This window comes from Danio rerio, chromosome 7 (assembly GCF_049306965.1).
Source record: "Danio rerio strain Tuebingen ecotype United States chromosome 7, GRCz12tu, whole genome shotgun sequence".
Taxonomy (NCBI): Eukaryota; Metazoa; Chordata; class Actinopteri; order Cypriniformes; family Danionidae; genus Danio; species Danio rerio.
Window position 1 is genome coordinate 43,988,213 of NC_133182.1, and position 12,548 is coordinate 44,000,760.

The window sequence follows — 12,548 nt, forward strand, 5'->3', positions numbered from 1 at the left end:
TTGGATAAACTGGCAGTGGGCGGGTTAAAATTACCAAAACAAAGACAGCGTTCTGGCACGTAACTTACATTTAAAGCAGAATATCTGACTTCATCAATGTTTTTCAGATAAACAAGAATGTTTAAGCATGTTTCTTTAAAAACTTACATACAATGCAGCACCTTTAATAAAGCACTAAGTAGAAGTTGGCTTTAGGTTTTAGGTAGGAGTAGGGATATAGATTAAGATTATACTTTATAACTACTATAGTTAATAACCTAATAATAAGCAGGTCGTTAGTAGCATGGATTAAACTAGTGTGGTAACAAATCCATGCAGAAAAGCGGTTATATATATCTATCTATCTATCTATATCTATATCTATATATATATATATATATATATATATATATATATATATATATATATATATATATATATATATATTATAATATATTATAATATATAATTTATATTATTCAATTCAATTCAGCTTCATTTGTATAGCGCTTTTACAATGTAGATTGTGTCAAAGCAGCTTCACATAAATGGTCATAGTAACTGGAACAGTGTAGTTCAGATTTCAGTGTTGAAGTTCAGTTCAGTTCAGTTTAGCTCAGTTCAGTGTGATTTAAAATCATTACTGAGAGTTCAAACACTGAAGAGCAAATTCATCGATGCGTAGCTCTACCAATCATGAACCATGCGAGCCAGTGGCAACAGCGGAGAGGGGAAAAAAACTTCACCTGATGGGATAAAGAAAAAAAAACCTTGAGAGAACCAGACTCAGTTGGGCACGACCATTTTAATATCTCCGCTGGCCAAAAGTCTTGTGCAGAGCTTCAGTCACCGCGGTGGAGGCTGGAAGATGGCCTCAGCGAAGACTCGTCTATCCCTGGGACGTCACTGGAATCAGACACATGTTCTCCACTCCCCACGACCATCAGAACAGCAGCAGCTCAGGATATTATTATTATTATTAACTCCAGCTTGGCTCTATAAGGTTCTTTCTGTCATTTCGTCATAGTCTTTACTTCATTTTACTGGACTACTCTGTTGACAGCAGGAAAGACCAGAAAGAAACACAAAATCTGTCGACTAAATAATGCTGCACCACACAAAATTGAGAAGAAACTTGAAATTGAAAAGATGCGTGTAAATGTGATGATTTAAAAGCATTTTTGACATTAATATGAAATTGTTCAATTGTACATTGTTGAAAATGAAACATTTATTAAAAAAAATTATTATATTTAATGTGAATTTAATGTGTGTATAAATAGTCAGTGAAAAATTTTCCAGTGTTTGTTAAACAACTCATTTGCTCATTGTCTGTTTTCTTTTAATTTTGTCTTTAAATTTGATATTAAGCCTTGAAGAGCAAACACTTAATTTAATTCATGGTACATAGAATACAATAATTCTATCCCAGGCTCATTCTGAAAATGTAGTCCCGTGAATGTTTCTGGAGACTGCAAATTATGTAGCCGGAGGTACGTATGGCTGCGTTTAATTTTTTAAGCAAACGCTACGGGGCGGTATGATGCCGTTCCTTTTCGCACTTACCGACTGACCGCTTACCTCCGTGTGGAAGGCTTTCCCGCTGCAACCAGTTTGACCAGTTAGCTCATCATGTATGTTGGCGGACTTGAGACGCAGAGAGGAGTTGACCACGACGACGACCCGGTTCGAGTCCGGGGAAGAGCGGTTCCAGAAATCAGCCAAAAACAGAATCCAAAATATAAAGTAAACAAGTTCATAACAGGGTGAGAATGTGGCAAAATCCGAAAACATGGTAAAAATCAGACGAGAGCTTTTCTTTTTTTGGACGGCTTTTGTAAATTATTGGTTGGGTTTAGGGAAGTAAGCGGGTGGGCGGGTCAATCGGTAAAATTGGTTGGGTTTAGGGAAGGGGGAGGGTGGGTCAGTCGATTGGCCAGTCGCACAGTCAATCATTTAGTCAGTCAAAATATATCTTGTGTGAATGAAAATCAGGAGTGTATTGTCATACCAAAGGAAAACAACAATTTTATAGTGGTTCCGAAAAAGTTACAAATGTAAAAACATCTGGGATAAAAAAATAAAATAAAATAAATAAATAAAAAAAATTCACAAAAAAAAAACAAAAAAAACAAGTACATGCTATTACAAGGGGCTTCAGTCACATGATCTTGAGTTAGTCATTCCAATAATTACATTTTACATGGTGAAATTGCCTGCTTTAACATTAGCGGATAGTGTCATACCATGGTTTTCAGTGACAACATGTATCAACTTATATGCTTTTAGAAAAATATAAATGAAAAAAAGATTGTGATTTATAAAATAGCCACTAGTAAAATTTATTTTATAGGTATTTAATCATTATTTTACGATCTCCTTTTCATTTACAAGAGTTTTACTGAACTATGCTTGAGAGTCATACCATAAGACAGTTTTAAGATTTGGCTCACAAATATAAAACAATAAAGTAATAGAAAAACAGGTTTAATAACAAGAGAAGAAAAATAAATGTTTAACAATTTACTGCATTTCTAGATGGTGTCAATACTTTTTATTTTTTATTTTTTTCATGTGTGACAATGCATGAGTAAAAATGTAACAAACAACAGCCTTGTTGTCGTTACATTTAGACGTTTCACAAGTTCACATTCCAAGGGGTTTGCTTGTGCAGGGTTGTTTCATTTAGAACATCTGGAACATTCATTCTCTAACATGATATTTATTCTCCATAGGCTCGCAATACGATGCAGTTGAAGCAAACATCTCTTTTACTCTAGAGTGAGGATAGCAGCACATTATGATTGTGAAAAATGTCTGGTTAAAACATCCACTAATGGTGCTGTGATAGCCTCTGTGGTCAGAGGAGCATTATATCACTGGGTTTGCCAGCAACAGACAGAAGGAAAGGTTTGTCTTCATTTTAGAGCGACTGGCAGTAGTGTCACTGTCTTGTATTTGGCCTGCTCAACTGCACCACATAATGCTTTAGAAACCACCTTAATTAGACTCGACCGTGCATTCTAATGCAGTTTTGCTTGGCAGTATTTAGGAACATTTCCCCATGGTCTAATCCCTTGTGATACAGACTGTTGGATCTCTCCTTGAAAGGGAGAGAGCGGTATTACTGCAAGCCTCATTGACCAAAACCCTCACAGCTTTTTTTTTTTTTCTCAGCCAAAAGCCTAGTAAAACTGAAGAGTTGATGTCAAACATGAAATGTGATGCCTATTGAAAGAAAATAAATTATTCACAAAACAATAAATTTTTTTTCAACAGCTACTCAGCAAGCATTTTTATTTTGTTTTTAAAAAATGTCTAATAGACGTCTAAACATAGTCCTCTTGGCTAAAACCAGGCTAAATTTGGGCTGTCTGTAAGAATCTAATAGACATCTAAGAATAATGTGTATACATTCTAAAATAAATGTGCACATCAATTATATGTCTGATTTTTTTTTTTCGGTCTTTATTAATTGATTGACTGTTATCTGATAAAAGGATTTGCGTGTCAAGGTTGTAGGGTTAAGAAAGGAGCAGGGACTCAAGTGCAGCAAATTAAATGTTTATTAATTCTAAAATAAAACAAAAAGACAACAAACAAAAAAACCCTAAGGCGGAAAACATTAACATAAAATAAACTTACCTAAGCAGTCAAGGATCAGGGCTGGGCAGGACACGACGCAACATGACACGAATAAACTACGTATGATGAAGTGGTAAAGGACAGCAGACAGACGAAGCTATAAACAAGAGCAAGTTGGCAAACAAACAGGTGAACATAATAAAATAACAATGGGTTAACAAGGAGGGTGGGAGTAGACAATAGACAGGAGCGCACATGGTACAAAGACACAACAGAAGCCATGTGCTCACGTAAAACAGGACTAGAACATGCAGCCAATTAGATAACCGTGTGTTCACATGAAACACAGACCACGTGCAACAAACAACGGCAACACAGACAGAGCGCTTACCGTGCACTCGCACATGCATGTTCCAATCTCAGTGCCAACCGGAACCGAAATCAACTAGACTGGAGCATTGAAAACTAAAACACCATGCTGCAAACAAAACAACAAACACACCAGGATGAGAGTGCGCATCCCAAGCATGCCCGAATGTAGGTGCAGGCATGACCTGAGCACGGCCAAGATGTCGCTCATACAAAGACAAAGACAGACAATGAAATATGAGTGCTTGACCCAAGAAAACTTGAGCCGAGCACAACATAAAGGAAAAAAAAAACTAGACTAGAGGGTGAACTCTGCCACCAAAATATGAATTTACAAGACAGAGGTGGCAGAATCCTGATAATATGAAGTTCCTAACGTAAGTACAGGAGGATCCTGATCAGTTTCACTAGACTTTTGGTCCGACATCCGTCAACCTTCCCATCTCCTCCTGTTTTATACAGGGAAACTCATACTTTGAGCTCAAGTCAAGCTTCCTCCAAGGACGGGAGGTCTGAGCTCTCTTCGGGGTGAGTGATATCGTTGTTGATAGCTTGGACCTCCCGCTTCAGGACAGCAATGCCAAAATCATTTACCATGTTGATGCAATTGATTGAGCACGTGAACTCGTGAAATGTGCACAAATACACATTTTATTAAGAAATACACTCATTTAGCCCCAACAGATGATGTTAGAATGACCAAACTCTCAAATGTTTGTTAAATGGTTTTCAAAACAGCTGAGCAATAGTACATCATCAAAACGATATCAGGCACCCGAATCCAAACTCAAGATAACATGACAGCGTTTGTTACTGTGTGTAACATTTCTCACTCATGATGTATTAAAAACAGAAGAAAAAGTGTTTGCTGTCTTAACACCAGATGTAGTACATGGGAATTAATCGTGCTATTTGCGTGTAAAAAGATCCGTGAACATTTTTAGTTCACTAGCTTCATTCACGCGTCAAATTTGCTTCATTTGCACGTCAAATTCACTTCACAACAGTTGCGGATTTACGTCATAGGCAGTGCTATGGTCTGTCTAGCTTCAGTGCTTTAGGAAGACAAGAGTAAGCTCCTAATTGGTTAACACAGTGCAAATGTCAGCTCAAGTTCAGATTTTCAGCGAATCGCGTCATTCCCACAGCCTTATTTGCCTCAGGATGTTTATTCGCATCTTTGCATTGACTTAACATGTAAATAACTTGCGCTTGGTGCTTCTTCCGCGTCTGGTGTGAATGCAGCATCTGTCAAAGTGACTTTCAGTTTCATTAATATATCATTGATATATTGTGCTAGTTTCCCTGGAAGTGACTTTTTCATTTATTAGACATATGAAATAAAAAATGATTCATATGGAAATGGTTTAAACTTTTACTTTCAACTTATCTTGAGGTGCAGTTAAGGTTTATTGTTCACATTCAATAATTGAAAATAATCTGTTAGACAATCACCTAAGCTTCTGATATAGACTCTATATTTCAACGTTCAATAAATAAATAAATAAATAATAACGAAAAGTGTGTCTAAAAAAAGTGTGTGTTGGCTATGCAGACTCATCATTGTTTTGACACAATATTGAATTGTTGCATGTTTCTAAAGAATATTTTTTAACTGTTTTGTTAAACGTGTGATTCACTAACTCACTTTTAAGAACCAGTAATTGTTTCGCTTCTACTTTAAGGAGCTGTCTGAAATAGCCCATACAATTTTAGTGCAGCATTTGAGGGTTCAGCCTTTTGTAATGGTGTCCAAAACCTTGAGTGCACTCTGAGTGTACTCATTCAATCCAATAATGCACTGCAATAACAAGTGTGCAACTGATGACACACACACAATGGCTCGCTGCTAGCAAATACATCCTCTGTGAGGGTCAAACTGAAATAATCCCAGTATCTTACTAGGTGAAAGATAGCATCTGCAGTCTTTCTAGAGCACTTATAGCTCTTTTCCACCAACTTGAACCGGGTGCTAGTTTTTTTTTTTTTTTACAGCTATAGTGCTATTTGGATCTGGCTCATCTGGTAAGACTTCTAAAAACCACTTTGGTTTTCTATGGGCTAGACTACCACCGCAAAGCTCAGTCTGACATCACTAATTTTTTTCCAGCAACACAAATGTGGAAGTGTCAAAATACAGACACAACAGATTTATATGATTTTGGAAGCTTCAAAATAAAAGCATCTATCAAACACTATTATACAGCATGAAAGACTAAGGATACAATTTAAAACTACCCTGAGTGTGTTTGTCTGAAAGAAAAACTAAAGCCCTATACACAGATGATGCCTTGAGGGTGATTAAATTATTGAGTAATTTTCATTTTTGTGTTAATTATTCTTTTAAGAATATCTTTTCCTGATTTAGAGCCAGTGCTTTGGGTATTGGAGATCTAATTTGGAACTAGGCTCCGGCTCTGAACCAGCCCTCAAACTGTCTTGGTGCAAAAGTGGTATCCACTTAGGCTCTGTTTACACTAATACATTTTAGTTTTAAAACTCGTAACTTTTGCTACAGTTACACCTTCCGTCCACATCACCCTAGAGTTTTCAAGCCCTGAAAACTGATAATTTTGTGAAAATGGAGCATTAAATGTCATGTTTAACAACTATAGTGAGATGAGATCCAGTGGTAGATGCTTGATGAACTGTCTGACATGCGCTGCTCTCACCTGGGTAGGTGTGCTCTTAACACCCGCTGACTGCTTGGGGCTCAGACATCCGCATTTGCTGCAGCACATGTCGGAGTGTGTGTGTGTGGTCATGTAAAGTACGTTTTTAGAGGTGTAGTGTGGATGGGGAGCTTTTCAGAAATGCTAGATAAAACGCAAATATGGATGTGGACCATTTTCATTCTAAAATGCTGTTTTAACACTAAAATGCGTCAGTGTAAACGGGGCTTTAGGGCATACTCTTACTGTGCATGGTTGCTTTGAATTGTGCTGAAGCACGGTTGTCCCCCTCCCATCTCCTCCGACGACCTGCACTCACACAGTATCTTGCTTTCTGAACCTGAGCACACTTACTTCATTGATGATGCAACTGTTCAGTTTAGGAAGAGAAGTGCTCACGCTCAACACAGTGGAAGTTTCTTTAGTGTAGCATTTTAGTCGTTTGGGATGCAGTTACACACAGTCAAATATTTTGCCAAACAGATCCACAACTTTTGACACTCATAAACTATCATAAAAGACCTCTTGCTGCAGGTAATAGGAGGTTTGCTGAAGAGGTTTGCATCTTTAATAAACTAGACAGTTTGGTTCTATAAAAAGTAAGAATGATTAAAAAAGCCACAGGAAACGGTCCCTTAAAAGTGACGTCACGTCTTCAAGTTTCGGGCTCAGGCGTACTTTGCACTCACACTACAAGTGTACCTCACCAAAGCCGAATTGAATAATATTCTGGGACACCTCTTCCAACCAAGCCAGGGCTGGCCAATTGAACTTCACTTGGGCCTGATTCGGAGCACTCACACTTGTCAAACAAACCAGGAAACACAGTTCTGTATTGAATTCTGCATTCTGTAAATAGAGTAGTCAAAACTAGGCAAGAGATCGGCACAGGTGGCTAACGTCAAAAATCAACAAACAAAGCATTGCTCGTGACTGTAACAACCTCAGTGCTTCCCACACAGACTTTGCGGGCGGGCCGCCTAGGTATATTAATGGCCATCAAAGTATAAATTAGTGACAATTTGACACTTTAACACATCCGCGAGCGATTAAGTAGGGAAAAATCTACTCTCCTTTACCCATTTAATATTGCTCATTCTGTGTCCGCACTATCAATGCACAGATAGCCTCATGTGCTCTTCAGACACACAAAGACCTGTGTCTTTTTTGCTTAAAGCCAGGGTTTCTAAATCTACTAAAATGTTCAGGATTTGGTTTTTCTTTCGTTTTCTAAGCTGTCGTTAAATTTATGCGCAGAGAGAGGCACTAAAAAATTTGTTCTTTAATCTAAACAAAACTTGATTAAATACTCAGAGAGGATGAAATTACATTTAAATTGGCTGAAGAATATTGGTAGACCATTAGAAATGGCTAATCAACTTATTCATCTTATTTAAATAATCTACACGTTTTAATCTTGTAATTATCACACTTTTTAAGGTATTGTCTGTTTTTATTTCCTTTTTATGTAATTATTTTTCATTTGATGTATATTTTAATAATTTGATGATGGCTATACTGTACAAAATGTCATGCCAATACAGTAACCTGAACTTGATTCAGAGATCGAGAGGAGCAGATTAACCATGTCAGTGAGTGCACATGTCTACTGATTAGCATAAAAGAGAAACAGTGTTTTTATTTATTTATTTATTTATTTATTTATTTCAACAGTCTTTTTTACTTTAACACACTTAAAAGAAAAAAGTTTAAACATAATACAAAATAGTGTTTAAAAATCGAATTGTGTTTTGTTTGTCGCATATAACTAACGATTTATGTGCTGTGGGTAAAAGGTGTTTCAATCCGACTACCACCGCAAGTATATTTCAAACCTGTGGGAAGCACTGAACCTGCAATTTAAATCTAACAGAAATTTTAATTGATTTTATTCTAGTTGATTTTATTTAATTTATATACAGTATGCTAGAAAATATGGCTATTCCTGAAAATATAAAATTTCAAAGTATTTTTTGTTCCACTACAATCTCTACACACTTTTACGTCCATGCCTGAACTTCTTTTCTGCAGCATTTTCCTTTCATGACTACAGACGTATTTTATTTTTGTTTAAGCTCTTCACAGAGAGTAATGAAAATACAGTATCCTGTTGTCCTGCGCCTGATTGTTCTGTATGACTGGCGGGGTGTCTAGCCCGCAAAGGAAAGCGTAATATCAATAACCATAAGATAGTCATGACATGTCGGCTCCACACTGTAGTCTTCAGATGACTTTGACGATAGCTGCAGGATACGGTTATTAGTCGTGTTGTGAGTCTGTTTCCCTTCAGCAGAGCTTAGAGTTTCATCCCATGCATTTTAACATGTGTCTATTTGACCTTAAACACTTTGTTAAATGTCTTATGAAATATTTCCATAGTGCTAGCTCGATATGCTGCTCAAGGCAAATCTGCTCAGCGGTTATGTGCTATGTAAGAGAGTGAAAAGAGGAGGAGTTAAAGATGAGCGAGAGAAAGAGAGAGAGAGAAGGTAGAGATGGAGCTGCCTGATCTCAAGCGGCAAATTAGAGCTCCCTCCGATCGATAGCTGGAGGAGCTTTGCACAGATTTCATTAGCTAGCAGAGGAGCACAGTTAAAGCAATGCTAAGGGGTATTGATGCTGCCGATTGATTGCTCAGTCTTATTTAAAAAAAAAAAAAAAGGTATACATTAAGATGTGATGCAGGATCTGGATCTTTACCTTAACCGTCAATAGTCAGCTGTAATTAATGTTGATTCAGCATATCAGGGCGTCTCAGAGGTCAGACATTTAAATCATCTCAGACATGAATATTGAAAAGCCACCATTTGTTTTATTTTCCAAAGTGGGATTCGACGTCCTCGTTGGCGTTTGCACTTTCCTTTCGATTGAAAAATCTCCATGTAGTTTTATCTGTTCTCCTTTAAGCGCTTATTTATTAAACAGGGTAACTCCTCAGATGGTGGTCTGTCAGAGAATGTTTTATTCTGTTTGGGCCAAAAGCCACGAGGTAAAAATCACTTTGAGGTCCTCTGTTAACTTAAACAAGAGAACCCAATTTACCTCTGTCAGTCTTGTATTCACTGTGCGCTATCGATCTCATCGCGGCTGAAGCCCTCAATCAGACCCAAATGAATGGATGGAAAAGATAGCATTTGTTTAAAGGAGCCCTGAACAACACATCAGGGGAGACACCGCAGGCGCATACTTTTATTCTCGCAATAATCAATGCGCTAGTCACAGGGAACGATACCCCTTTCAAAAATGGTGAAATCTATTGCAAATAAAACTGACATTTTAACTTCTAAGCCAAATGTGAGACCGATCGTACTTCATTGAGATTGATCCCTGCATTTTGAGTGATCAATCTACAGTAGGCACATGGGGAAAGATATGCATGTATGTAAATTATTCATTATTGTTATGATTTATGACCCGGCTGTGTAATGTTGGTCTTGCGACTTTAATATTTCATAACTTCTTTGATTTTCCCAGTCATCTGATAAATGTGTTATTAAGGTGGCGTTAAATGATTAATAGATAGTGAATGTATGTACCTCTCTCTCTCCGTCTCCCTCTCTCTGTCTCTTTTTCATTACAGTGTGTCACATTTCATCAGGCTAGCGCTTAATCTTATTCCATATGCATTTTAATAGTTACAATGCTACCTGTATTGTGAAACGGGCTGACGTGATGTACATGTCTTTGGCTGTTCTGGCTGAATGCTTCGAGCCCAGTAATGCATGACATGTTAGCGACTCCAAACAAAAGAGGGACTTTTAATTAATTACTTAGAGGTTTATTCGTTCTTTTAAGAAGTATGTTTACTTTAGTTTATGCGTGTATGTTATGGCAAAGAAACAGCAAGGATTCATTGCATTTTATGTGAGCAGACGAGTAAGTTTTATATGGAAAAGATGCAGATTCATAAGGCCTATCTGTCCTTATAGTCTTAGTATCTGCAAAGGAGGATCAGATGTCTGTCTCCAGGAATATATCTCATTCATTATGAACTGATTATAGATAAACACCTGCAGTCTGATAGAGGCTCACTTTTACATCAGAGAGCTCATAAGCTCAAGCAAACAAAACTATCCCCACCATCAGGCATATTGAACATGCGAAAGGAAGTTGATGCTAATCAGGAATCCTTATGCGGGTCGTCGTGGCAGGTTCGTTACCATTATCTGAAGAAACGGTTGCACGGTAGAAAGTGGAATGATAGATGACTCTTCTGGCAGACGGAGGTTGGATGAACGTGTGCATTCCATCCCAAGGGAAACCCCATCGGGGAGAGACTTTTCTCTGTGGGACGTCAATCTATTTCTCCCGTGTCCCCTGCAGAGAGCAAGTCTATTACAACTCTATTACGGCAAAATGCAGATCATTTTTATTCTGTCCTTATTACCTTACCTAGTCTAAAAAAAATCACGTGGCCAGTCATCCACGTTTCTCCCTGCTTCTCTTAAAGGTGAGAAATACTAATCCTAGCGCTCTCCAGAGATCAAAGACTAACCTTTAGCCACATGAACAGGGATTATTTGACACTTTGAAGCATCAGCAACATTTTCTGGTGTATGTGCCGCTACGAGTGTCTGATAGCTTGTGGACTTTTCAGTTGTGCCATGTCAGGGATGTGTTTTTAAGCTTTTAAACAGCATTAGGATTATGAGATAGCATCTATTCATGCATTTATCTGTTTATCTGTCTGTCTGTCCATTGATCTATGTATTTATCCGTCAATTTATCTATCTATCTATCTATCTATCTATCTATCTATCTATCTATCTATCTATCTATCTATCTATCTATCTATCTATCTATCTATCTATCTATCTATCTATCTATCTATCTTAAAATGTCCCTGTTCATTAAACTCTTTATATATTAAAAAAATAATAATACTACCAACAACATTCATAAACAGCATAATCATGTCACAAATTTCAAATTAATTGTAAACAGCAAAAACATATTTTTGTAACAACAATAAATAATACTGATAAATACTACTACTACTACTACTAATAATAATACATTTTATTTATAGTACGCTTTTCTCTAACCCAAACGCTAAGGCAAACAAAGCAAAACAATAAAAACAGTAAAAAAAGACCACAATAAAACAATAAAATATGAATGATTCAATACAATTGGATGATTAAAAAAAAAAAAAAATTGTCTATCTAAGTTAAAACCAACGATAAAAAGGTGAGTCTTGAAAAGTTTCTTAAGACATTCTAAAGAAACAGCATTCCTGATGCTGATGGGTGGGCCATTCCATAATTTAGGGGTACTGTACGAAAAAGCACGACCATCCATAGTCTTTAGTTTACAGCGTGGCTGATACAACAAAAGTCCAGATGAAGAATGAAGACTGCGGGTGGGAGTAGACAGAGTTACCAGGGGCCTGTTTCAGAAAGGAGGTTAACTGAAAACTCAGAGTATTTTAACCCTGAAATGAGAGAAACTCTGGGTTTTCCGTTTCAAAATGGCAGGTTTGTTAAACTCTAGAAAGCAGGGTAAGTCAAGCCTGTTTCTGAAAGAGAGGTAACTTTAACTCAGAGTAAGTTACTGTGGTAACTTACTCTGTGAATCTAACCTGGTCAGAAGCAGGTTTTATTCTCTAAACTCAGAGTTTCTGTCTGTCTCCTCCCCTTTTTTAATGATGAAGCGGTATTTCTCGCCTTAGCCTTACGTCTCCACACACCTATTTTAATGCTCATTTTGGATACGTGCATAAAAACGATTGATAGAAACGTCATGATGCACATAACTTTTTAAAATATGCATAAAAAACACGCATAACTGAGTAGGATAAACTTTTATTCGATAGAAAATGTGCGCATAAACTTAGATGGAAAAACTTTTACTGAACAAATTACAGTATGTACATTAAAAAAAAGATTATGATCATATGATAATGAAAATGTGTGTAAATGGACAAACCAGCAGGCTGGGCAC

At 37.1% G+C, this 12,548-nt stretch overlaps 1 long non-coding RNA gene across 3 annotated transcripts in view; it reads right to left on the reverse strand.

Annotated features, from left to right (window-relative positions):
- Positions 1-895: 895 nt before the first annotated feature.
- The window catches only part of LOC110439941 (uncharacterized), a 45,721-nt gene continuing 34,068 nt past the window's right edge, over positions 896-12,548 (reverse strand). For 2 of the 3 annotated variants that reach the window (XR_011016350.2, XR_002459249.3), the window contains 4 exons: positions 3,956-4,042; positions 3,625-3,721; positions 1,561-1,626; positions 896-1,032 (listed from right to left, as the gene is read on the reverse strand). This is a non-coding gene — a long non-coding RNA (uncharacterized lncRNA). Of the gene's footprint in view, positions 1,033-1,545; positions 1,627-3,624; positions 3,722-3,955; positions 4,043-12,548 lie in introns of all 3 variants that reach the window. The other variant, XR_011016351.2, reaches the window with a different exon arrangement.